Below are 24984 nucleotides of genomic sequence, written 5' to 3'. Positions count from 1 at the left end.
GAACTCCTGCTCTGACTGAATTCTCAATTTCCACCTTCCTGACATGATGCGTGGGTCACTCTGCACCTCTCTTGACTCCCACTCACCATCCCTTCCCCAGGGGGGAATGTTCTCAAATTATTGACAGCTCCCCTCACTGTCTGCCTTCACCCATTATGTCCAGCAGGGGGCAACCTCACCACTTGGGTGTTTCTAATGGGAAAGCAGTTGTCTTCCCTGGAACCCTGGAACATTCTTCTCAGACAACCAGATGAAAAGTCACCCAGCTTTAAAATAGCATTTCCCCCTTTCCTTTGGCAAAATGTTTATAGTCTGTGAAAAGGCACTAGTTACTATGGCCCCTGGGAGCAGAAATATTATCTTTAGTTGGGGTATGTGATTAAATGGCTATATCTACTTCCCAACAAATCTATCCCACACCATGCCCCAGTTTAGGAATGCTAAGGTCCACACGCTAAGCCACAGCAATATACACACGAGCCATCCTTTCCCACAATACCTAGTAAATTAGTCAAAACTATTGGCAAATAACTATTATTCACATTCACTGAGACCCTATTATATGATGGTTATTTTATTGACTTTATCTCATTTTTATAATATGGCATTATCATCAACACACTAAAGATGAGAGAGGCTAAGGAACATGTGCAAGTTCAAAAGGCCAATAAGAGGCTGATGGGAATGTGAACCCAGGTCTGTGTGACTCCAGCCTCTGGTGCTGTCTGACCAGGCTCAATACTGTCTGAGGTCCCTGTGCTCTGCCCTCCTCTCTGAGGAGCAGGCATCCAGGTGATTGGTCCAGCCTGGACTTCGGGGGACTGGAGATGGGCCCAGGGGTGGGATAAGACTGCAGGGAATGTGTGGGTCTCTGTCCCAGGGTGAAAAAGACTGAAAGGTGGGGAAAGAGCTCCCTGAAGAAAAAATGGTAGAGGATGTAGTTTAGAGACAGCAGGACAATCCCAGGACCTCCTGCCAGAGTAGGAAGATTCAAGGGGGGTGGGGAGAAAATGTAAACTCAATCAGGGTCCTGAGGGGAGGGACCCACAGGTGCTTCCTCCATCTCTCCCCCACCAGTCTTTACGTGGTTTTGAAAAAAACAATTTATTGAAGTATAGTTGATTTACAATGTTGTGTTAATTTCTGCTGTATAGCGAAGTGACTCAATTAAACATATTTTCGTAAAATTTTAAGACCTGTATTCACTATTGAGAATTAGAACACTTGGATGAATGAAAATAATTAAAATTCCTCATTCTTGTCCCATAGTTAACCACTTGTAAAATAGTTGAATGTTTTTTGCCTTGAGAATATTTACATGTAAATATGTAGTTAATAAAAAGTCAGACCATAACTTATGGAATTTCCAAGTTTATATACTTGGAAAAATCATTCATTCTTTTAAGTTTTATAGATAGTGATATAACATTGCTTATAGCATTTTCTTATGGCTTTTAAAATCTGTGATTAATTTATAGTCATAGCCCCCTTTATGGTTGATATTATATATTTGCATCTTCTCTCATTTTCTTGATTAATCTTGCCAGATCGCAGATTGTATCCACTTTATTAGTCTTTTCAGAAACAATCTCTTGATTTTCTTTCTTTCTTTCTTTTCTTTTTTTCTTTTTTGTCTTTTAGGGCCACACCTGCAGCAAATGGAGGTTCCCAGGCTAGGGGTCAATTCTGAGCTGAGGCCGCTGCCACTGGCCTGCACCACAGCCACAGCAACGCCAGATCCGAGGAGCGCCTGTGATCTACACCACAGCTCACGGCAACACCAGATCCTTAACCCACTGAGCAAGACCAGGGATCGACCCCAGGTCCTCATGGATGCTAGTCGGGTTTGTTAACCACTGAGCCACAATGGGAACTCCTCTTGGTTTTCTTTCTTATCTTTTCTCTTCTTTTTTTCCTAGTCCATTAATTTCTGAATGCATTAATTATTTCTTTTTTGCAACTTTCTTTAGGTTTATGTTCTTTTCTTTTTCTGTATTCTTGAGTCAAACGCTTCTCACATATGCGTTTATGACAACTTTCCCATACAACATTAGCTGCATACCACAATATTACCATAAATTTTTCATTTTCTCTTCACTTTAAATATGAATGAGTTCTTCTTTGATTCATCAATTATTTGTAAAAAGTCGTTGAAAACTTTCCAAGTGTTCAAAGTTATTTTTATTACGTTTGATTTTTTTTTTCACATTTGATTTTAAGGCATTCTAGTCAGAGAGTGATCTGTATATCTCTTTGATATTGGTTGAATTTCATGGTTCACGGTCAGCATTTTTTAATGTTCTATGTGTGCTTTGAAATATTGTGTTTTTCCAGAAACAAGTTGGATTGGGGAAGATAAAAATGTGAACAAACTACAATCTATCAATTATTTATTCTTGGGCACAGACTACATGCTAGCAATTTATTCTTGGGCACAAACTACAATCTAGCCATTTATTCTTGAGCACAAACTACAATCTAGCAATTTATTTTTGGATCATGGCTCAATTTTGTACATAAAGCCACTTCGTGGAACATAAAGCTAGAGGAGCCTGATTCCTTGATGACAATGTTTCTGGGCCTGGACCCTTGAACACTGAACACCTTTTACAGGACAAATAAACCAACTTCCACCTTGTTTAAACCACTATTATTTCAGCCACAAGCAGTCAAATAAAATTCTGAATTATTATGCTAAGTTTCATCATCTAAAAGAGGGTGTCTTCATCAGTTTGGGTGCTACAACAAAATACCATAAACTGGGTAGCTTATGCACAACAGTAATTGATTTCTCACAGTCTGAAGGCTGGGGAGTCTGAGATGAAGGCGCTGGCAGATTCTGGGTCTGGTGAGGGCCCTCTTCCTGATGCATATGTGACTGGCAGAATGAGTGAAGGCGCTCTCTGGGGTCTCTGTAATAAGGGCACTAATCCCATTCATGAGATCTCTACCCTCATAACCTGATCACGTCCCAAAGGGCCCACCTCCAAACACCATCACACTGGGGATTCGATTTCAACATATGAATTTTGGAGGATACAAGCATTCAGTTCATAGCAGAGGGGACTAACGAATAATAACAATGTTCAACTCAAAGGGCCTTTGATAGTATTAATAAAGTAGATACAGAAACCTAGTCCTACCTAATACAAATAACTTGCTTCATAAATTCCATTTCCCTTTCACTAAGAATTCATTCAAGTGACCTGTCTAATTCTCCTAAATTCATCAGACATACTCTTTATGTATCTCACGTGGCATTTAATTCAAGCATTAATTAAATGATTAACCAAGTAAAGACATCGTAATACTTTTGTGGCTAAAAGAAAATCATTGTAAAACTACATGTTGTTGGGAGTTCCCATCATGGCGCAGTGGAAACGAATCTGACTAGGAACCATGAGGTTGTGGGTTCGATTCCTGGCCTCTCTCAGTGGGTTAAGAATCCGGCATTGCCAGGAACTGTGGTGTAGGTCGCAGACATGGCTCAGGTCTGGCGTTGCTGTGGCTCTGGCATAGGCCGGCGGCTACAGCTCAGATTCGACATGTAGCCTGGGAACCTCCATATGCTACAGGTGTGGCCCCAAAAAGACAAAAGACAAAAAAAACCCAAAAACTACATGATGTTTTCACAAACTATACCATCTAATTGCAGAGCAAATATAATTATAAGTTGGCACAATGAAGAGAAAAATGACTGAATTTGAAACTGTAAAATATATTCTCTTCCAGAGTTTCCAGACATCTTCATATACTATAAAGAGGAAGGGAAAGTGAGGCAGATATTTGAAGAAGGAGAAAAGGGAAGTGAAGGAGAGGAACCAAAGGGAGAACGAGAAGCCCTCATCGCAACTTATTGAGCATGTACTATGCTCCAGATGCTTTATACCTGTCATGTCTAATTCCCTGCTCCAGCTAGTATCTACAGTCCCCATCTTAGGGATGAGGAAACTGACACCTGAAGAAATTATGTAAATTCTCTAAAATCACACAGTTGTAGTAGTAGTAGCAGCAATAATAGTAAGATGATGATAGTAATAATAATAATAGAGAAGTTCCCATTGTGGCACAGCAGAAAAGACTCTGAATAGGAAGCATGAGTTTGCGGGTTCGATCCCTGGCCTCATTCAGTGGGTTAAAGATCCAGCATTGCCGTGAGCTGTGGTGTAGGTTGCAGATGTGCCTCGGATTTTGCATTGCTGTGGCTGTGGTGTAGGCCAGCAGCTGCAGCTCTGATTTGACCCCTAGCCTGGGAACTTCCATATGCTGCAGGTGCAGCCCTAAAAAGCAAAGTAATAATAATAATAGTAATAATAATAATAGAAAACTCATAATGGCCAGTATGGCCACTGACTACTCAATAACCACTCTGTCTTTCATCAATAACAAGCCCTGATTTTGGTTGGCAGCATGGTATACCCAGTTAAATATCTACAACTCCCCATGTGATCACATTCCGGCTAAGGAGATGAAGGCAAAAATTCACAAGGAAGATGGCTTTTTTCAATAAAAAGGCTTTTATTCAAGAAGGGACTCTCCCCTACATCAGCTATACTTCAATTTTAGAAGAAGAAGGAGAAGAGAAGAGAAGAGAAGAGGAGGAGGAGGGAGGGGGAGGGGAAGGAGAAGAAGAAGGGGGGACTGTCCCCTGGTGAGTACATCCAGCCCACCCTAGCTTCTGCTGGTCCCCAAGAGGCAGGATTATTTCAAGCCTTTGGACCTTGAGCCTTAAGATTCCTTCCCCCCTACTTCCTTCAATTACACCCAACAATCACATAGGAAATGCTTCTAACACCCTGGGGTTCAGCCCAAAGCCAAGTTTACTTCCTGGGGAGACTTTCTAGAGCCTTCCGTTCCCCCAAGGAGAAATAATCATTCCTCCCTCTTATGTGCCTGGTCATGTGTGCTGTACATAATTCTAGGGAAGCATCTGGATCCTATAGTTTCCTTAAATATTCTGCCCTCTGAGCCTTGTTCGATGCCTGATTCAGAACAGCTGTTCAATAGACGCTTGAGTAATGAGAGCATGAACCAGGGGTGCCTCTCACATGGGCTGCAGGGGCCCTCGACCTGTTACTGCCTGTGCCCAGAGGCCCTTTAGCAGTCCCATGTCCCTCAGGGACCCCTGCTCTAGCTCAGGCAACAGAGTCTCGTCAGTGAAAAAGGAAACACAGGAAAGGACCTCTCTAACTGACCTCAAAAGTTGTAAAACTGGGCTCCTTAGGAAAAAAAAATAAGACGTTGTGAATCCAATTCTTCTTTTCCTAATTCAGGCAAATTAATTAGCAAACTTGAATCAAGACATCCCTACACAGTCTAGAGATGGCGCTAGCATCTCTGCAGACCCACCCGTGTCGGGGTATCTTTAAGCACACTCTCACTCTCCCCTAAGGAGTCTGCAGCTGGAAATGAGAACCCTGAACATAAAATGGATCTTCTTCCTTCCATACATCCTCCCTTCTTTTCTATCATCTTTTTAAAAAGGCGACTGGGGCATGGAATAATCATTTAACAGAAGCGGCCCACAGCCCTTAGTCCTGGGCGGCCCTCTGGAAAGAAAGACAGTACAGGTAGTAAGGTGACATGAGACATCTGCATGGGATCACAGGAAGTGAGATGTGGAAATGGGTACAGGCCCTGCCAAGAGAGGGGTGGATGCAGGTCAGAATTTGGAAAACAGAGCATGTCTCCAACTCTTGTTCACGAGATCCCTTGGAACCGTGAGAAAGGGCCTATCCTGTCTTGTGACTAAAGAGCTCCACATGGGAAGGGCAAGAAGCAAGACTTTATCCTAACTACCCAGGGCCTGAACCCTCTGTGAGAACAAGGTTCTAGCTTCAGATATCAAAATTCCACAGGAGGACAAGATCCCTTAATATGTTACATGGATAAAGGAAGGGGATATTTAAAATATACTTGGGAAAATTTCTTCAGTTAATAACGCGTGAAATTTCAGATTTATTGAAACAGCTAAGATGTATCAAAAATAAAAAACAAACAAAAAAACACACAGTTTTTTTCTTGGCCACCTTCACAGCATGCAAAGCTCCTAGGCTGGGGAACCTGCATCACAGCAGTGACAATGCTAGATGCTTAACCTGCTGAGCCACCAGGGAACTCACCATTACAACTCTTCATTACTCTATAATTGTATAACTAATGCAATACTACAAGAAGGGAGAATGGAGAGGGCAGGAGAACTTCTGAATTTGTACTACTTCATCACTTCTGGCACAAACTCTCTTGCTAATAAGTAGTCAGCTATAGGGGGTTCCCTGGTGGATCCATGGTTAAGGGCTTGGTGTTGTCACTGCTGTGGCTCTTGTTCGATACCTGGTCTGGGAACTTCCACATGCTACAGGTGCAGGCAAAAAAAAAAAAAAGTCAATTCCAATTCAGCTCCCTGTCAGGACTATTCTTTACCCTACTCTGTTCCTTCTCAAGGTAGACTCATAGCAATGCAGAGTTCTTAACCCAGTGAGCAAGGCCAGGGATCAAACCTGCATCCTCATGGATACTAGTCAGATTTGTTACTACTGAGCCACAATGGGAACTACCCTGAATGGTTTCTTTTGTTTAATTATTTTCCATTTTCGAATTGGATCTTCCTGACCAATTGAAATGATTTTGATATACTGATCTTGGGTCCAGAAATCTCATTGGACTTTCTTTAAGTTTTTCTTTTCTTTCTTTCTTTCTTTTTTTTCCTGTACTCCTGGCATGTGGAAGTTCCTAGGCCAGGGATCAAAATTGCACTGCAGTTGCGACCTGTGCCAAGCTTTGGCAATGTCAGATCCTTAACCTGCTGTGCCACATGGGAACTTCCTTTTTTTTTTTTTTTTTTTTTTTAGACTTTCTTTAAGGTCTATCTCAAATCCCTAAATTTAACTCAATTCCAATTAACATCAGATTTTCATGATGATTTCATGGTTCTTATAAATGAGTTGAGACAATTTTGATTTAGAGTAGGGTTTTGCTCAACCAAGTATCAACACTCATCATAAACTATACTAATTAAGACAGTAGAGGAGTTCCCCCTGTGACATCTCTGCAGCACCAGGACAAAAGTTCGATCCCCACCCAGCAAGGTAGGTTAAAGGTTCTGGGGTTGCTGAAGCTGTGGCTTAGATCACAACTGTGGCTGGGATCTGATCCCTGGCCCAGGAATTCCATTTGCCATGGGATGGCCAAAAAAAGGGGGGGGGGGAGGTTGAAGGTAGAATACTGGCTTGGGAATAGACCAATAGATCAATGGAACAAATTGGAATCTGGAAGCAGACACATTTGTGTATAGAAGCAAAGTTTATAACACAGGGGGCATTTTTAAAAAATAGAAAATAGTTAAACCACTCAAAAGGGAGATAAAAATGAAAGTAGACAGAAGACCCCAACAGCATCAACACTCATCAGAAACTATACTAATTAAAACCAAGACACAGAGAAGTTAGAACGAGAAAATGGGAGCCCCAGGATTCCAGCCAAGCTAAACTAGTCTGTATTCCTAATCTTAGCATTTGCTTCTAACACAGCAAATGTGGGGATGAGGGAAGGAAATCAAAGACTATGATTTTATAGAATAAAAGATACCAAGAAGTTACAAGACCTATGCCATGAGAAGAAAACATACAAACACATAAAACTATAGATTTCATAATAAGAATGTTTGGGAAAAAAACAAACTACAAATTTTTTAAATAAGTAAACAATAGAGAGGAATCTTTAAAAGCCAGAAATCATTTAACTCTAGGACTCAAGGAAAGAGAAAATAACTGTAATAAGAGATTGTCGATTTCACACTCCTTCTGAGCCCCCCCCAAAATGGGTGGGGGTATGACATTCATGAAGGAGGGGAAAATGCAGCCAATCAGAGCGCGGGGAGGGGCACAGGGACTGGTGCGTTCAGGGTTCAAAGCACCTTCCCGGGCTGTCAGTGCCCAAGCTGCTGAATGCACTTGAGTGCTTTGTTGAGAAGCTGTCTCTTGAATAAAACCTGGCTGCGAAGTTTCCACTGCAGGCTCCCACTTCTCTCATCTACCCCTACCACAGCTTTCCCAAGGCTGCCCAGCATGACAAATCTTGCTATGAAAACCATTATCACTGAGGAGAAAATCCACTCCACATTCACCATCTCCCTTAGACATCTTGAACAGTTTCTAAAACCTTGCTAATTCCTCTCAGGCCAGAGGCTAAAGCTTTCCTCTGGGAGTGAATTTACACAGTTAAAGACAATGGCTTCCGTGTTGATAATTGACAGCAGCAAAAAATACAATGTCGGAAGTGAACTTTGCTTCAATTAAATGCAATAACTACTACATGCTGTCTCTCAGGATGGTTTTATCCATTTGTCCTCATTTATTCATTTGTCTCCTTGGCAACCAAAATGTTTACAAATTAGTACAGCAAATGTTGAACAGTAGATTCTTGTTAGGAAACCAGTTCCCCTGGTAATGGAAAATTTCATACAGATATTTGTTTTGAATCAGAGTGCTTTTCCACAAAGAGCAGCATGTTGCCAAAATCCAGCACTGATTTGGGGAACTGCTGAGACTATGAAAATTAACAGCATAAGAGAATACTGAGGTCTTGAAGTTGGCAACTCATTTGGGAAGACAAAACAAAGTCCTTGATCCTTTACTTTGTTTCCAGATGACAAAGACAAATGAAAGTGGCCCAAGGACTACACTGCCAGAAACAACTATTTCACAATCTCATGCAAAAGCTCTGTCTAGTTGAACAAAATCTACCTAACCCTGACTATTTGAGGGAAGGGAACAAGTGTGACCCAAAGTTGGTATCCTTGGCACAAAGATAATGTATTTAGAGAATGTTTTAGAGGTAAAAACCTTTCTTATTACAGTGGAGGTAAATAAATTTGTAAGAAGTACGGTAATTTTCTGAATGCAATTTAAAAAGCACAATGTTCTGGATTTTTTTACATCTAAAATTATATAATACATCGTTTTAGCTTATCCTGTGGACTTACACTAGAACTGTGTTTAAATGAATAATTCATAAGTCCATACTTTTCTACAGGCAGGGGCAAGAGGGTCCAAGAAGGAACCAAAAGCATGACTCTGTCTCCTCATTTATCCATTCCCCTACTCAAAACTTCAGAGGCTCTCCCCCATGACAGAGCAAAGTCCTTTCTTCTTAGTTAATTTGGCACATAAGACTCCCCATGATCTGGTACCTGTCCACCTTTCCCCTTTATCTCCTACCCCCTTACACACTGCTAGAGGACAGAAACATCATCCTATGATCGAAAGATGTGCCTTTGAACATACTGTCTCCTTTTCCTGGAATGCCTTTTCCCTATCATGTTTGGGTGGTAAGCCCCTATTCATTCTCAACAACTCAGCCAAAGTCTCACTTTGCCAAAGGATCCTCCCCTCCTGGGCTATAATTTGTACATATTTCTTTTGGTGAACACATCACACTCTGTAATGTTATAATAATGTGGCTGTATGTCTGTGATCTCAGGCTGAATTCTTTGAGAGAGGATTTCTGTCTGAATCCTCAGGATTCTGCTGATCCTTCCACTCAGTGAATGAGAAACAAGCCGGATCATAACCCACTGCCCCACAGCAGGAACTCCACACTCCTTTCTAATTCCTTTGAATGATGGAGAAGGAAATTAACCTTCCAGATTTGCATTGTCTAATACAACAACTTAAATGTTAATTTGGCCCAAGGTCTTAGCGATGGGGATGGGGGTGGCTAAAGAAGAGAAATTACCTGATGGGCTGGTTTATTGCTCCACTGACAGCTAGCGGATGGTGAGAGCTTCTAACCTGAGTTGGGTTCTGCCTTGGGTTCTCCAAGGGCATCCATCTCAGGGAGACAAAGAGACCAGGCTAGAGACAAGCTGAAATAAGCATTGTCAACCACACTTTTTCCCACATTTTGTGTCCAAGGCCACCATCTGAGTCAGCCAATAGCAGTGACCCTGGTAAACTTCCTCAGTTTGATGAAATGCCACTTATCTTTGTTCCATTCTGCAATTTGTACTTACCAAATTTTATTGAAATCATTCACCTCTTCACAGAAGCAAGAGTTGTCAAAGGTGACTCGAGGGTATAGAGGTTGAGCAAGTAGGTAAGTGGTTGGAAGCATCTACTAGAGGAGAAACTTTGAGGGAAGAGGTCACATAATGAGTTCAGTTTCAGATGCATTTGGGTTGAGGTGTTTGAGGGCAGCTAGATGAAGACATGAAGTGAAGAGTCAGAGAAGTCTGGGGAGGAGATAGAATTTGAAAGTTGTTGGAGTATAGGTGGTGATCGAAGCCATGGATATGGATGGGATTGCCCAGATGACAGAACGTAGAGTGAGGAGAGAGTATGACAGTGTCTGGGGCACTCCCACTTTGGCAGATTGGATAGAGAAGCAGTGATTGACAAAGGGTAAAGAAAAGAATCAGAGAGGAAGGAGGGAAACCTGAGCATGTGGTATCATGGAAGTCAGAGGAAGGAGTGTTTCAACAGAGGGAGTGGTCAACTTTGGAGGATGATTTTGAGAGGCAGTGTGATATGCAGACTATAAAGAGTACATTAGCTGAAGGGATATGGAAATAATCAGTGAACTTAACAAGAATGTTTCCACCAAGGGGTTGAAACCAGTTGATCAGAGGGTTTATGGAGGGAAAGGGGGCTGAAGATTTGGAAAGAAAAACTATAGGCATCTTGGGCCAGAAATTTGAGAATAAATGGAAAGAAATTAGTGGTAGCTAGAGAAGAATGTCACTTCCAGGGGTCCTTTCTCTCTTTCTTTCTTTCTTTTTTCTTTCTTTCTTTTTTTTTTTTTTTTGGAGGGGGGAAGTGGTGATTGGTTCACTTGTTGATGTTTTTGTTATAATGGGACAGATGAGACCATGCATTAAGTGCTGGTGGAAAGGGTCTAATAGGAAGGAAGAGATTGAAATAAAATACAAAAGAAAACAGTTAGTGTTCTTGAGGGAAAGCTGAAGAGATAGAGTTCAGAACACATGTAGAAGGGTTGTCTTTTGTTGGAAGAGGAAAAACACCGGCTGTATGAAGTTCCCATCTAATAATACCAATTTTCCAGTTAAATGGAGGCAAGGTTATCAGCTGAGAAAGAGAGAGTTGGAGACTTGAGAAGAACAGAATGAGTTTGAAAGATTTTGCAGAAATCTGAAGACCAAGCTATCAGGTATTTTTGATAGCCTAGTTGAGGTCACCGACCATTAATTTGTAGTGGCACCAATCTGCTTCATTGTGTTTTGCTCCAACTGTTCTCAGAAGCCTGGGTGGAGACATGAAGACAGATATGTTCATCTAGGGTCGGGATTTGCCAGAGAATTTGCAGGAGAACAGTTGAAGTGATAAATCCTAGAATCTATCCATAATAGGAAGACAAATGTAGAAATGAGTGATTGATGAATGCATGGGTGAATGTATTCATAAATGGATAGGGAGATGAAGGGGCAAGTCAATCAGAAGTACCTAGTGAAAGAACAGTTGTAGCGGGGCACTTAACAATTAAAGTTGAGGAGTTCCCATCGTGGCACAGCAGAAACAAATCTGACTAGGAACTATGAGGTTGTGGGTTCAATCCCTGGCCTCTCTCAGTGGGTTAAGGATCCGGCATTGCCATGAGCTGTGGTGTAGGTCACAGACACAGCTTGGATCTGGCATTGCTGTGGCTCTGGCATAGGCTGGCAGCTATAGCTCTGATTAGGCCCCCTAGCCTGGGAACCTCCATATGCCACTGGGGCGGCCCTAAAAAGCAATACAAAAACAAACAAACAAACAAAAAACCCCAACAATTAAAGTTGAAAAAAAAGGAAGGTTATGAATGAGATGCTAGATGTTTGTACTATTTCATTCAGAGATAGAGTAATTTCAAGCATTGCTAAGTTCCACAGCATGACAGTGGATGGATGAGGCAGAGTGAATAATACACTGGAGTTGTGAATAGGTTATTCACATGGAAGCTACAGTCATCCAAGTTGATGGATGGAGTTGAAGTGGAGAGGGAGTGGGGAGTCTGGTAACACAATTATCAGTGAAGAAGGAGAAGTGACTGGGAAGTCAGATGAAGACTGACACAAGGAATGGAGCACAAGCTTTCAATTTTGGAGGAATAACTAGAGAGTGAAGGAGTAATGGCCTGAAAGTGGCTGTGGGGAGGACACTGACCCCACTCTCAAACTGAACTCCTTGGAGTGTAAAACGGCCCGCATTTAACAGGCAGACAGATGAATCCTTGTTCTCAGAAGACCAGCTGGATTCAGTTAAGACAACAAGATAGAAAGAATCTCCTGCACAGAGTCTGAGGATACAGGGAGTAAAGGTCACATTTTACACTTCACTCTGCACTGTGGTATGCGGGTTTGTCAAAGGTGAGCAGATGGTGACTTGGGTCAGAATTCCTCTGATCGATGCCGAAGTGTTTTTTCCATATTTCTACTCCCAAAACCCAGAATATTATAAGACACCTGGAATAGTTGTTTTAAAGTATTTAACTCTTATCGGAAGTTTCGTAGTTCAGTCTTTTGCTGATTCCTCATTCTACTTTGACATTCTGAATACTAGCAATCATTATACCATAATTTAGATGCTGATCCAAAACAGTATGAGATTCACTTGTACCTGTATTTTCATCCGAACACTTCTGTTGAAAAGATCTCTGTTATGAGCTTTTCTTGGTATCATTTGCTTCTTTTTTCCCTAAAAATGAAGCAGTAGAATGTATTCTGGTTAATTTAGTGTTTTGATTACTGAGGTTGTAGTTAACTCAAATGTCTTATACACAGAGCTTCACACTCACAGCCCTAGAAAAGATCACAATGTTTGATCTAGGTACTGTCTGTCAGTTGGAGGGTAGGAGGAGGATATAATCACAAAATCCCATGCAAACTTTTAAAAGTCCACCTTATAATTATAAAGGAAAAACAGTATAGTCTAATTAATTCACCATCATTAAGTAAAAAATATTTAGCCCTTTCTCCTAGTAAACATGAGCTCTACAGACTTGATTCTTGCTTATAATACTAATGTCTGAAATTCCAGTGTTTTGCTCTTGGTGAAGGAATCCACTTTGATAAGGCATCAAAGAACTGAGAACTGCTAGAAAATATCAATATTGTTTTCTCACGCACTCCAAAGATTTATGTGACTATTCATACCATTTGTTCCATTCTTTCTTAACATATATCATATATTGGAAGTGCTGCTTAAACAAAGGGTTCTTATGCAATTATGAAGATTCTAGACACAAAAACAACTTCCAAAAGAAACCTGTCATTCTGATTGGTTGTTTTAGTTGATGCTTTTTCTAGTAATAATGTTGTAATTGGCCACTCTAACTGTGTAAATCTCTGTAAGATTTCTCTAATAAATCAGATGAACATCACTGGCACACTCCTCTTCTCCCATCTGCTTGACAGAATGATTGACATCATATGATTCTACAAGCTTTCTTATTTAAAAAATTGTTTAGTCATGCTGTAGTAGCAAGTATTGAACTTACATTTCCACTGAAAACAACTACAAAGGCTGAACAAAATATACAAAAGAATTGTTTGCAGGCAGTGGGTAGCAAATATTGCAGGGCTATGATCCCTGAGAGAAAGATAGAGAAGGGAACCCCACACTTACCCTGGTTTTCTCCCTAAAGATATTTTTCAAACTGTTGTACGGGGGAAAAGAGTTCAAGCAGAGAGAAGAAACAGAGATCAAAGTTAGGGGTTTCTAAGACCACAGAGATCCAGAAGGTATTGGAGGGGTGCGCAACAAATAGTAGGGATCTACTAAGAAGATACACAATTTTTCTCAGATTCTTAGCTAACTCCAAAGTTGGGCAATTGCAGGATAAGACTGTGGGAGGCCAAGAAAAAACATTTGCTAAGATGTTGATAACTAGTTGGAAATATCAGAGCTTACACATTACTGGGGGAAACAGTGAGATGTTGGTGAACACTTTGGGCTTTCAGTTGAAACCCCATAAAGACCTCACCCTAGGATGGAACCATGCCTAGAAGTAAGGGCAAAGGTGAAATAGGTCTGCCTAAAACCAAGCCTAGACAGGACCATGGTGATCCTCCAGTAATTTAGTTAACCCAGAACCTCTAAAATCTATTATCTACAATGTTCAGCATACAATAAAATAACAAGACACATGAAGATTTAGCAAAAGGACACTGAAATCAAGAGAAAAAGTGGTCAATAGGAGCAGACTCAGAGATGATCATTATTGATATGTTAAAGGAAAGATGAACAGAATGCATGACAAGATGAGGCATTTCAAAAAGAATAGGAAAATGTCCTTAAAAATCAAAGAGAAAATCAGTCAGGATGTAGGGAAGGAGAAAATCAGTCAAGATGCAGTAAAGATGGGATGCAGACTGTGGCAAATGAATCTAACGGGATTACAAATTAGTTACATAACCCCACTGAAGGAATGGGGGGAAAAGATGTGACCTGAATAACTTTGGAAAATAGTATCTTTAACTGGACACTATAAGGCTAAAGACAAAAATAACTATACTCAAATGTTACATATACCATTTGCTAGTACTCACAGAAGTTTATAGATTAGCAGCTCTAAAACTACTTCATATGTGTACTAGGACTGAGCAAATAAGTAAATATATGTAGACTATGAGAATCAAGTTTCTTTCTGTCAGTGAATGAAGTTACAAACAAGGAAAAGAGGAACACTAGGATGAACCTTTGGTACTGTTTTGGAGTCAGAGATACAGAGATAAATAAAGATGTGAGTGTATATAGATTAGTATATATGTGTGTGTTTCTTATCTCTGTTCACTTACAAGGCTTAGAAGTGACATCCCAAAAGCAAAGAATACATTTAGCACCCAGATCTTGGTTTCTAAATAACACTGTCCAATAAAAGAAACCCTGGCACCTTGGAATAGTGGTAGACTTCAGGCTAAAGCAGAGAAAATACAGGTTGGTCTTGGAGCAAATTTAGTGATATAAAAAATAAGGAAAGTGTTAATAAAAGGTAAGGACATGTCAAAAGGGCACAGGAGCCAACTTAAAGAGTTCCCAAAGACCAGAGCCATCTGAGCAAGAAAATAAATGGCACTGGTATTGGATTATAAACAAAAGAATAAAATAAATATCATTGGATTCAGACTGATATAAATAAATAACTGAGTAAATAAAGAGATGAGGTATCAGAGACAGTCTTCCTTAAAGAATAATTACAACTAACAAATGCAGAAGCAATGAAGGAAATAGAAAATCACCATTCAAACAGCACAGTAATAATTTCTGCAAGCAACGTTCACTAATGTGTGCTAAAATTAGCAGATGAAAGTTTAAAGAAAAAGGGGATATAGTCTCAAAATATATTCCCCCAATAAATAGTTATCAATTAAAAAGAAAAATAGTCATTTTATAGTGAAGAAATGTGGCAAATACCACCTTAACCAATGTGCTCAACATTTATTAATCCTAAACCTCCTGTGAGAGGCAAAGTGGTCCTCTCAACCAATTTCCAAATCCTAGTTCCTGAAACCTGTGAATATGTACTATCACACAGCAAAAGGAATTTTGCATGTATAATTAAGGTCGAAGACCTTAAAATAGCAAGAGTATCCTGGATTATTTGGGTGGGCCAAATCTAATCCCATGAGCCATACAAATCAAAAACTTTCTCCAGCTGTATTAAGAGAAAGGCAAGGGAAGAAGTCAAAGAGATTTGAAGCATGCAAAGAGCTCAACCCACCATTGCTAGCTTGAAGATAGAGGGAGCCAGAGACCTGAGTCCTACAACCATGAGGAAATAACCAACACCCAGAGGAGGCTTGAGTGTAGATCCTCCACCAGAGCCTCAAGATAGGACCTTAGTCAGCCAACACCTTGATTTCAACCTGTGAGACCCTACTGGATGTCTCATTTACAGAACTGTGAGATAATACATAAGTATTGTTTTAAGACACTAAGTTTGTTGTCATTTTTTACATAGTACTATAAAACTACTATACTCACTGCTGTGTATCGCTGAAAATCCACTTATGGATTTTCTATCCTTGTAATGAATTTTTTTACTTGCATAAGAAATAGACACATTCTTTGAACGTACCTATATCAGATATTCTGGCTCTCAAGTGCCATCTCTCTCAAGTGTATATGTTGTTTTCCTTTGTCATACCCATTCACTCCAAATGTGGTCTCTGCTTGTGTGTTAATTATATTCTTATTTTCTCTATTCTTGATGCTCTGGCATCTAGAGCCTTGCTAATCTTGGAGAGACTGCTAGGATTAAGCTAGCTAATTCTTACAGATAGCAAATGACTTCCCTGTGAGGGTGACTTTGGTTTGCAAACCAACCAATTTGGAACCTAAACTTACCAACCACCTTATTTGTAAATAAATGGATTGAATAATAGCATTTTCTCAATGTTAATTTTCTGGTTTGGATTGTGCCTGTAGTTTAACTTTAAATGGCTCAATAAAAAAATAACATGTAAGTGTGTACACAGAGAGAGCGTGATAAAGGAAATGTGGTAAAGGTACATCTGAAATTTTTATGCTATGCGTGACTTTTTCATAAATCTGAAACAGTTTTTTAAATCCACTCACCAAGGCATTATCCTGTTATTCTAAATAAACATAAACTAGCATAGCTGCATATCTGACAGCAGTCTATTCTCCACCTCCCTGTTTTATTCACAAAGCTTTCAAAATTCTTTCCCTGATTTTCCTCCTAATGTTCTAGCCAAGTTCGCTAGTTTATTCCCCTGACACATAATTTTTTCATTCCTTTTTCTACCAACCACAACATTGAAAAACTGATTTTTAGGAGATTCTGTGCAAGATGTAGTAGCATTTGCATTTTTCCATTGAAGCTTGCTAGTCTACAGGGAACAAAATTCTAACCAGACTTGGGCCTTGCTGTCCCTCTAGTACACCTCACCCAACCCAGCTGTAGGAGGAAGCAGCTCTTCCTAGATAAGAGGAAAAACTCATTTTCAAATTATGACAAGCAATAAAAAAAGAAATAGGAAAAAAAAAAAAAGAAGAAGAAGCCAACAAGTGCTATTGATCTAGCTCCTGTAACACAGGAATTTAAACCCAAGAGAATCTGGGTTAAGGTTTGGCGATTCTCATCAGCCTCAGACCATCCCAAATACCAGCCAGAACCTCCCAGGAGGGCCCTCTGCCCACATCAGAATAACCTTGGTGTCCTCTGTGCTTTCTTCCTCCATCTGTCTACCTCCTCCCAATCCTGACTGCTATTACCTCCTTTCCCTGGGATGTAACAAAAGAGCCCAAACGAAAATAGACACTTGCCCCCTGGAGATGAAGCACCACGTGAAGTAAGATGCAATGGAATCCCCTTACCTTCAGGTCGCAGTTGTGTGAAACAGGTTCCACGTCTGCACTAGGTCCCTGGGGGGTTGAGGCTACCTCAGTGCATGCAGAATATATAGGGACAGATTATATATTCACATTTTGCATTACACAAGGTGTTTTTGATGCGTTCTCAGCCAAGATCCACTTAAAAACAAAAGCTACACAAAGACTACAAAAAGCCCACACAAAGTTTAAACAAAAGGCCAAAGAAAGACCAAACAAAAGCCAAAGAAAGTTTAAACAAAGAATGAAACAAAGACAAAACAAAGGCCAAACAAAGACAAAAACAAAGACCAAAACAAAGGGCAAAGAAAATCTAAACAAAAGCTAAGCTAGGCTACAACTTTGTCTCACACACACCCACATACATATACACACACTCCCATATTCTGGTCTCAGGCCTCCCACATCCCACATAATCAATGCTCTGTGCCAAACCCCTCACTAAGGCTTATTCCACACCAAGTGTACCCCCTTAAACCACATACCAGATCCAACCACACCACACAGCAGCTCACCCCACCAAACCACACATGCTTCCACCAATGCACCACCCAACTATAGCAACCGTCTCATCTCATCATGCCATGTGCCATGCCATGCACCACAAGCCAAAACCACAAGCTGTGAACAGAGTTGGAGTCAAACTGACAAATCTCTATTTTTAGGCTTCTGTTTCTATACTCTATGCAGATTAAACATCCTTCCACACTTCCCTCCCTAACATACCTACACACACACACAAATACACACCCAAGACTAACATTCACATTCACGTGTCCTCATACACTTAATTTAACAAGAGATTGGATTGGGAAGATGCTGTGACAATTACCCTCTGCATTCAAATCCATGAAAACTTTTAAAAAACATCTCTTTTTGTACATGATGTCTGTAAATGAATCTCACTTAATTAACGTGATAATATTGGCTTCAGTAGCAGACATAGTAGACATTTGCGTTTTCTTATCATTGTCCTAAAATTTGGGGTCACACCATTGAGTCATCTAGCTCTGTGCCTCTGTTACATTTCATGGATCCTATAACCCAGTGCCCCTGGAAAACTTCATTTTGTATACTTAGAACTACACACTAATGATGTGCAAGATATAAGGACACTCCTGAAACTAATCCAACCAACAGCAGCATTGCCACTTGAATTCCCAAAGCTCCCTGCGTGATGGTAAGGTATAAATGTCACCATGGCCATCAAGTTTCCTTTTAGGCTTATGTCACATTGCATGCAAAAGAGAATCACTCAGGGAACCTTGAAAAGGCAAACTAATGAGACTACAAGAATCCAATATAAATCTCACCGTATTCTGAGTTCATGGCTAACAAAATATTCTTCCTCTGAGTAAGGAGTTATGAATATATGCTGGCTGATTCACTCCTACCATGAGGCCAGGGCTTGGCTTGTGCTGCAGTGGATGAACTTGAGACTCTTGAGGTCTGGGTCAGGTAAGGTGGTTCAGAGCAGGGGCTCTGGAAGTCCTGGCCACTGGGGGAGTCACAGGACTGTGGCTCCAAGGAGAAGCCAAGGCTCGTTGACGTGTGGTGGAAAGGGCAGCCAGGCTGGCCTTCACCTGGGCAGACCTCAAAATCCAAGTAGCTGGAGGATTTTCCCCTCAGTTAATCTTCAGGAAAGGGCAATTTATTTTCCAGCCATGCAGGGTAGGGAAGGTAGGGGAGTTTGAATATCTTCTGTTGACATGCTGTGATCAGAGTGCTCAAGGGGCTCATATGAGTATGTGGATGTTCCCTTTTCTAAGCCCTGCCTGTCACCCTGCTCTCTACAGTTTCTGAGTCTGGAAATTTCACCATAATAAACCTCCAGGAACTAGGGCATGTTGGTTCAGTGAACCTGAAAATCCCAGCAGAATGTGCATCTTCCTCCATGGCTTACCCTGCTTTCTTCTAGGCCTGGTGCCCCAAGTGTAGAGACAACACATACTTTTGACATGCTTTTCTCTGGCATGACCCTGCCAGCTCTTAAAATGGAACTTCCTCCAGTCAACCAAGTCATTTACTGCCCTCCACTCATTTCTATCTCCCCAAATTGTACGTGGTTCTGCAGGTTAAGGATCCAGCATTGTCACTGCTGTGGCTCCAGTCACTGCTGCGGTGTCAGTTCAATCCCTGGCCCAGGAACTTCCACATGCCGCAGGCACGGCCAAAACAAACAAACAGACAAAAATTGTGTTATAATCACTCATCTTTTGGTGTCTCCTTTTCTTGGATGGGTTAAAACCTTTTTAAAAATTCTGTACTGCCCATGTGGGAGTAAAAATTGTTAAAATTCAGAGTTCCCGTCGTGGCGCAGTGGTTAACGAATCCGACTGGGAACCATGAGGTTGCGGGTTCGGTCCCTGCCCTTGCTCAGTGGGTTAACGATCCGGCGTTGCCTTGAGCTGTGGTGTAGGTTGCAGACGCGGCTCGGATTCCGCGTTGCTGTGGCTCTGGCGTAGGCTAGTGGCTACAGCTCCGATTCGACCCCTAGCCTGGGAACCTTCATATGCCGCGGGAGCGGCCCAAGAAATAGCAAAAAAAAAAAAGACAAAAAAAAAATTTGTTAAAATTCTTTCCCTTTTAAAAATGTTTTGCTGCTATAATTTTAGTAATTTTTTGGATAAGAGTAGATAAAATAAGCATGTGTCGCTAACCTGCCACTTTTGACCAAAACACAGTAATTGATTTTATTGAGATAGAATTTGCACATCATAATAGTCACAAATTCAAAGTGTAAAAACTTTTTTTAATGTTTCTTTTCAAAAACACTGTATTTAATATACATTGCTGGTTCATTAACATTGAACTCACTGCCAACATATTATGTCTGAATGAAGCTTACATAAACACGCATTTTCTCTATATGGTAAAGTGTAAAATTTAGATTAATGTATTCATAGCATTGTGGAGGCATTGCCACTATCTAATTCTATAACATTTTCATCACTCTAAAAATAAATCCATATGGATTGGCAGTGAAACATAGTACTATTTTATATCAGTTCATAGAGAGAATCGAGCATAAAGGGGGTTAGAGGGTATGGCAAGCATTGTCTTAAAGGGGTCACTGAAAGTTAGTACCAAGTGAGTGAATCACCTATAGAAAAAGTTACATTAGGAATGACACTGGTGAGAACAGGACATCTCCATATTCTACCTAGAAAGTTAGATGGACATAAATTCATATCCACATTTAGACAATGGAATAGTGTTGGTGGTATAGTGGTGAGCACAGTTGCCATCCACAATTGGACAATGGTTGTTTACCTAACAAAATTATGTACCAAAATATGTGTTATAAAAGTTGTTTTTTGATTTAAAAAAGGCTAGAGATGTTCAGATCCATAACAGTGCTATTTTTCCTGTGGAAATATGAAAAAAAATAGTTTTATAAATAGCTGTAAGACCATTTTGTTATTGCAAGGTAGGAGTTCCTGTGTGGCTCAGCAGGTTAAGGATCCAGCACTGTCACAACAGTGGCTTGGGTTGCTGCTGTGGCGCAAGTTCAGTCCCTGGCATGGGAACATCCACCTGCCATGGGTATGGCCAAAAAAAAAAAAAAAAAAAAATTATTGCAAGGTAAATAATGAATTTATCAAATCTGAGAGAAACAGAGAAATGTTTCTTCATTTTCTCTTTAATCCTCACTTTCAGAGAAAACCTATCTCCTCCAAGACTTTGACCTTATTTTACAGATTTTGAGCTGTGCACTTCCCAACTTGAGATGGTAATCAGAGGAATTCGACACCCACTAGGCTGCCAGGAAATCAGACAAAGACCCTGTGTTTCCAAGCTCCACACCCAATATCTCTCTCCCTTTCTCTCTCTGCTCTGCTTGAGCTAAGTCACAATTGTGTTCTGGTCAATGGTGACCTGTATAAATGTACATTATGTTCCCCACTTAAGGGACTGAGTTTTATCCAACTTGGTGTGTTAAAACTCACTCTGTAGAAGACATGGTTCTGCAGTTCAACCTTCTAGACCCACCCCCTGGATTTTACCCCTTGTAATATTGCCATTAGAAAAGGACAGGGTGGACACAGTGTAGCAAGGATTCTAGCAAAAGGAGAGCTTCAGAAAAAGAATGTACTAGAGTCCCCGTCGTGGCTCAGTGGTTAACGAATCCAACTAGGAACCATGAGGTTTCAGGTTTGACCCCTGGCCTTGCTCAGTGGGTTAAGGATCCGGCATTGCCGTGAGCTGTGGTATAGTTTGCAGACGCGGCTCGGATCCCAAGTTGCTGTGGCTCTGGTGTAGGCCAGTGGCTACAGCTCCGATTCAACCCCTAGCCTGGGAACCTCCATATGCCGTGGGTGCGGCCTTAGCAAAGGCAAAAAGACAGGAAAAAAAAAAAAAGAGAAAGAAAGAATAAGAATGTACTGTATGAAGTGTTAAAGAAAACCAAAGCTGAATTGTAATTAAAGTGTTAAAACCAGATTTTATTCAGCACCTATTGCAATAAGAGAAAAGAGATCTCAGTACAAAACTAGGCTCGGAGTTCCCATCATGGCTCAGCGGTAGCAAACCTGACTAGTATCCATGAGGACTCAGGTTCAATTGCTGACCTTGCTCAGTGGGTTAAGAATCTAATGTTACTGTGAACTGCAGCACAGGTCACAGGCATGGCTCAGAACTGGCACTGCTGTGGCTGTGGCATAGGCTGGCAGCTGCATCTCCAACTCAACCCCTAGCCCGGGAACTTCCATAAGCCGCAGGTGTGGCCCTAAAAAGAAAAAAAAAAAAAGAAAACCTAAATTCCCTGGTAGCTCAGAGGGTTAAATATCTGGCATTGTCACTGCATGGCCCAGGTCACTGGTGTGACCTGTGTGTTCAATCTCTGGCCTGAGAACTTCCACATGCCACAGGCGCAGCCAAAAAAAAATTTAAAAATTAAAAAAAAAGAAAAAAGTAAGGGATACAAAGATGGACATTGAGGTCCCAAGTTCAAGAGCTGGTTGGGAAGAGGGTTCAGAGTTGACCTGAATAAAGTTGGTCCAGGAGGATCTTTGTCATATGTCAATATGTGGCAGTGACAGATCCTTGATTATAATTATTAATATCAGTTATCCAGAGCTGAGAGTGAAGTGAAGGACTCAACTGTTAAATTAATTTTACCAATATGAATTATTATTAATGGGAATAATCTTTGAAAAAAGTGAACTATCTTTGTTTTCATTCTGTGCTTAACAAGCTGCCAACCACCTATCATTTTTGTTATCAAAATAACACATGCCAAAGTGGCCCATTTTAGGGTATTATATTCTACTCCTCTTCCTATAAAAGTACCTTGAGAAAAGGTTGTATTAGAAAGTATCATGTGTGTCGGGAAAGTAAATAAAAGATAGAATTTTCACACAAGTGCATTCAAGGCCACATCCTGTTCATTTCTCTTCTATGTTCCCCTTTCAGGGTTTGCTCCTCTTAGGCCAACAAGCTGTTTGGGCCACTGCAGCATCCCAGATAATATGTCACACAGCACTTCTATGTATAAAACCTATGGTTCCTGAACACTGCAAGATTCCCTGGGGTGCAGAGCAGGCTCACAGGGTGCCATGGAATATTTAAAATGTCAAGAAAAACCCAACCACGCTAGACCTCTCTCTGACACCCTGTGGACCAGTGGCTTGAGATATTTCAATCATCTCAACAGTACATTATACTGTGGTATTTTCAGATAATGTCATATTCTTTATAAAGGTGGATTTTTAGGTTTTTGCTTGGTAAAAAAGCAAGCATTGTGGAAAAATCATGTGAAACAGGAAATGAGAATAGTGTTGTCAAACTTTGACTTCCTGCACATAGCCCATTAGCAGGCTGTGGTTACCTAAGAATAGAATAACATGTTACTGTTCTTTTCAATTTAACGTGTATTTTTCAAATTATTGCTGAGTTATTAGAATATAAATGCTTATTACATTATTTGGGCCTAACTACTTCATAAAAAGAACTGGCAGGTATTTCTTTCGGTCTATGGCTATGGTGAAAAAATTACAGAAACCCCTAAAAGCTCCTTGAACCAAGATGCTCAAGAATTTCTGATCTAAAAATGACAGAGGTATTCCACAAGAATGTTGTCTTGACTTTTACTAGAAAAATGTTTATCTATGGAATCCCTGAAGCGACTCTGATGAGCCCTAGGTTTCCTCCTAGAGCAACACTATGAAAAACGTAAAGAACAGCACAAAAACTAACCAAAGTGAATTTATTGAAACCTTTGATCCAGACACATTAGTTTCACCGAGGTGATGGCTGGAGGACAGGGAAGAGTATCTGAAATATCCTGGACTACCTGGAAGAACCATGGACCACAAACCACTAATTGCCCCCAGTACCTCCTCCATCTGTCCTTCTTTGTCCCAGAAGCCCTGTAATAGCAGAGCAGCTCAGCTGTGGAAAGAACTTTCCCACCCCAGCCTTGCTGCCCAGGATGGCCGGATGATGTGGAGGCAGATACCTTGGGGGCCCTTCAGGAGGCTCTTTGAGTGGACTTGCTCAGTGGCAGGCACCCTTCCCCCTTCCCTTTTCCCCGCCTTCTGCCTGTAACATGAGATATTTCAAATGGATCCACAGTGGCCACTGTACAACCCTGGGAATAAAAACCTAGGTGGCAGAGCACAAATAGGAGGCCCTGGTGCCGAGACCAGCTCAGCAGGATGGAGCTGAAGAACGGGTGCTGTGAAACTTAAGGAAACTTAAGGAAAAAAGTTAACATAAAACAAGACACAGAGACATTTATCTTAAGTAAAGGTGGGAACCGGGGCACTCACGGTCTCAAGAGCACCGCCTTAAGAAACCACACTGCTTTTATTGTGTTTTTTAGGATTACGTCAAGTGAGAAGGGGGTTGTAGGTGCAGGATATAGGTTTTTTTAAGTTATTTTAAAAGTCACATAGCTGGGTGCTGATTAAGCTTTTACTCTGACCTTTAGGCATTTAACAATCATTAGCATTTGAGGAAGCTTGGCATCAGCTATCTATGCATAGCATCTAGAGAATCACCATTGTGCTTCTGCAGACATGCCTATCTGCAGCAACCCGGTGTGCCTAGGTTTGCACCTCGGTTCTTCTTTGCCAATGTGTATCCAGCTAACGACCCCTCATAAACTCCTTGGGGCTATGGGGCTCCTCTTTTATTCTTAAGAGGACGTATCATGCTGTGCTGTGCAAATCTGCACAGGTCCAGTGTGCCTAGACCAACACAATAAGTCCTCATTCAGCTGACCCTATGAATAACTTATGCCTATAGGTCTGTGTTCTTAAGCTTAAGTACCGTCACTGCGACTGTTTTTCAAGCAGGAAGATGGGGTAAAGTAAAGCAGGGCAAGACAGAGTTTTCAGCAAAGAGGCTAAGAAAATATTGTAGAAACATGTCTCGTGACACCCTGGAACACTGAAAGCAGCCAGAGCATCCAAACACTCTCTGGGTGGCCTAGAGAATGGAAGTCACTTTATTAGAGTGAAAACTGGGCACAGCAGAAACAAATCTGACTGGGAACCATGAGGTTGCGGGTTCGATTCCTGGCCTCTATCAGTGGGTTAAGGATCCGGTGTTGCCATGAGCTGTGGTATAGGTCGCAGATGCAGCTCGGATATGGCATGGCTGTGGCTGTGGCTGTGGCATAGGCTGGCAGCTG

The 24984-nt window shown here is 41.0% G+C and overlaps 1 protein-coding gene across 13 annotated transcripts in view; it reads right to left on the bottom strand.

Annotated features, from left to right (window-relative positions):
* The window catches only part of MOBP (myelin associated oligodendrocyte basic protein), a 48365-nt gene extending 30977 nt beyond the window's left edge, over positions 1–17388 (bottom strand). For 11 of the 13 annotated variants that reach the window (XR_014822789.1, XR_014822790.1, XR_014822791.1 and 8 more), the window contains exons 1-2: positions 17331–17388; positions 12609–12686 (exon numbers count right to left, since the gene is read on the bottom strand). The gene's annotated coding sequence lies outside the window, so the exon portion shown is untranslated. The remainder of the gene's footprint in view (positions 1–12608; positions 12687–17330) is intronic. The other 2 variants (XR_014822788.1, XR_014822797.1) reach the window with 1 other exon arrangement.
* Positions 17389–24984: the final 7596 nt, after the last annotated feature.

Source organism: Sus scrofa, chromosome 13 (assembly GCF_054392235.1).
Source record: "Sus scrofa isolate SSC_HxYL_T2T_F1_AM1 chromosome 13, Sscrofa_HxYL_maternal_Yorkshire_Landrace_v2.0, whole genome shotgun sequence".
Classification (NCBI taxonomy): Eukaryota; Metazoa; Chordata; class Mammalia; order Artiodactyla; family Suidae; genus Sus; species Sus scrofa.
This window is presented reverse-complemented; position numbering and strand designations above follow the sequence as displayed.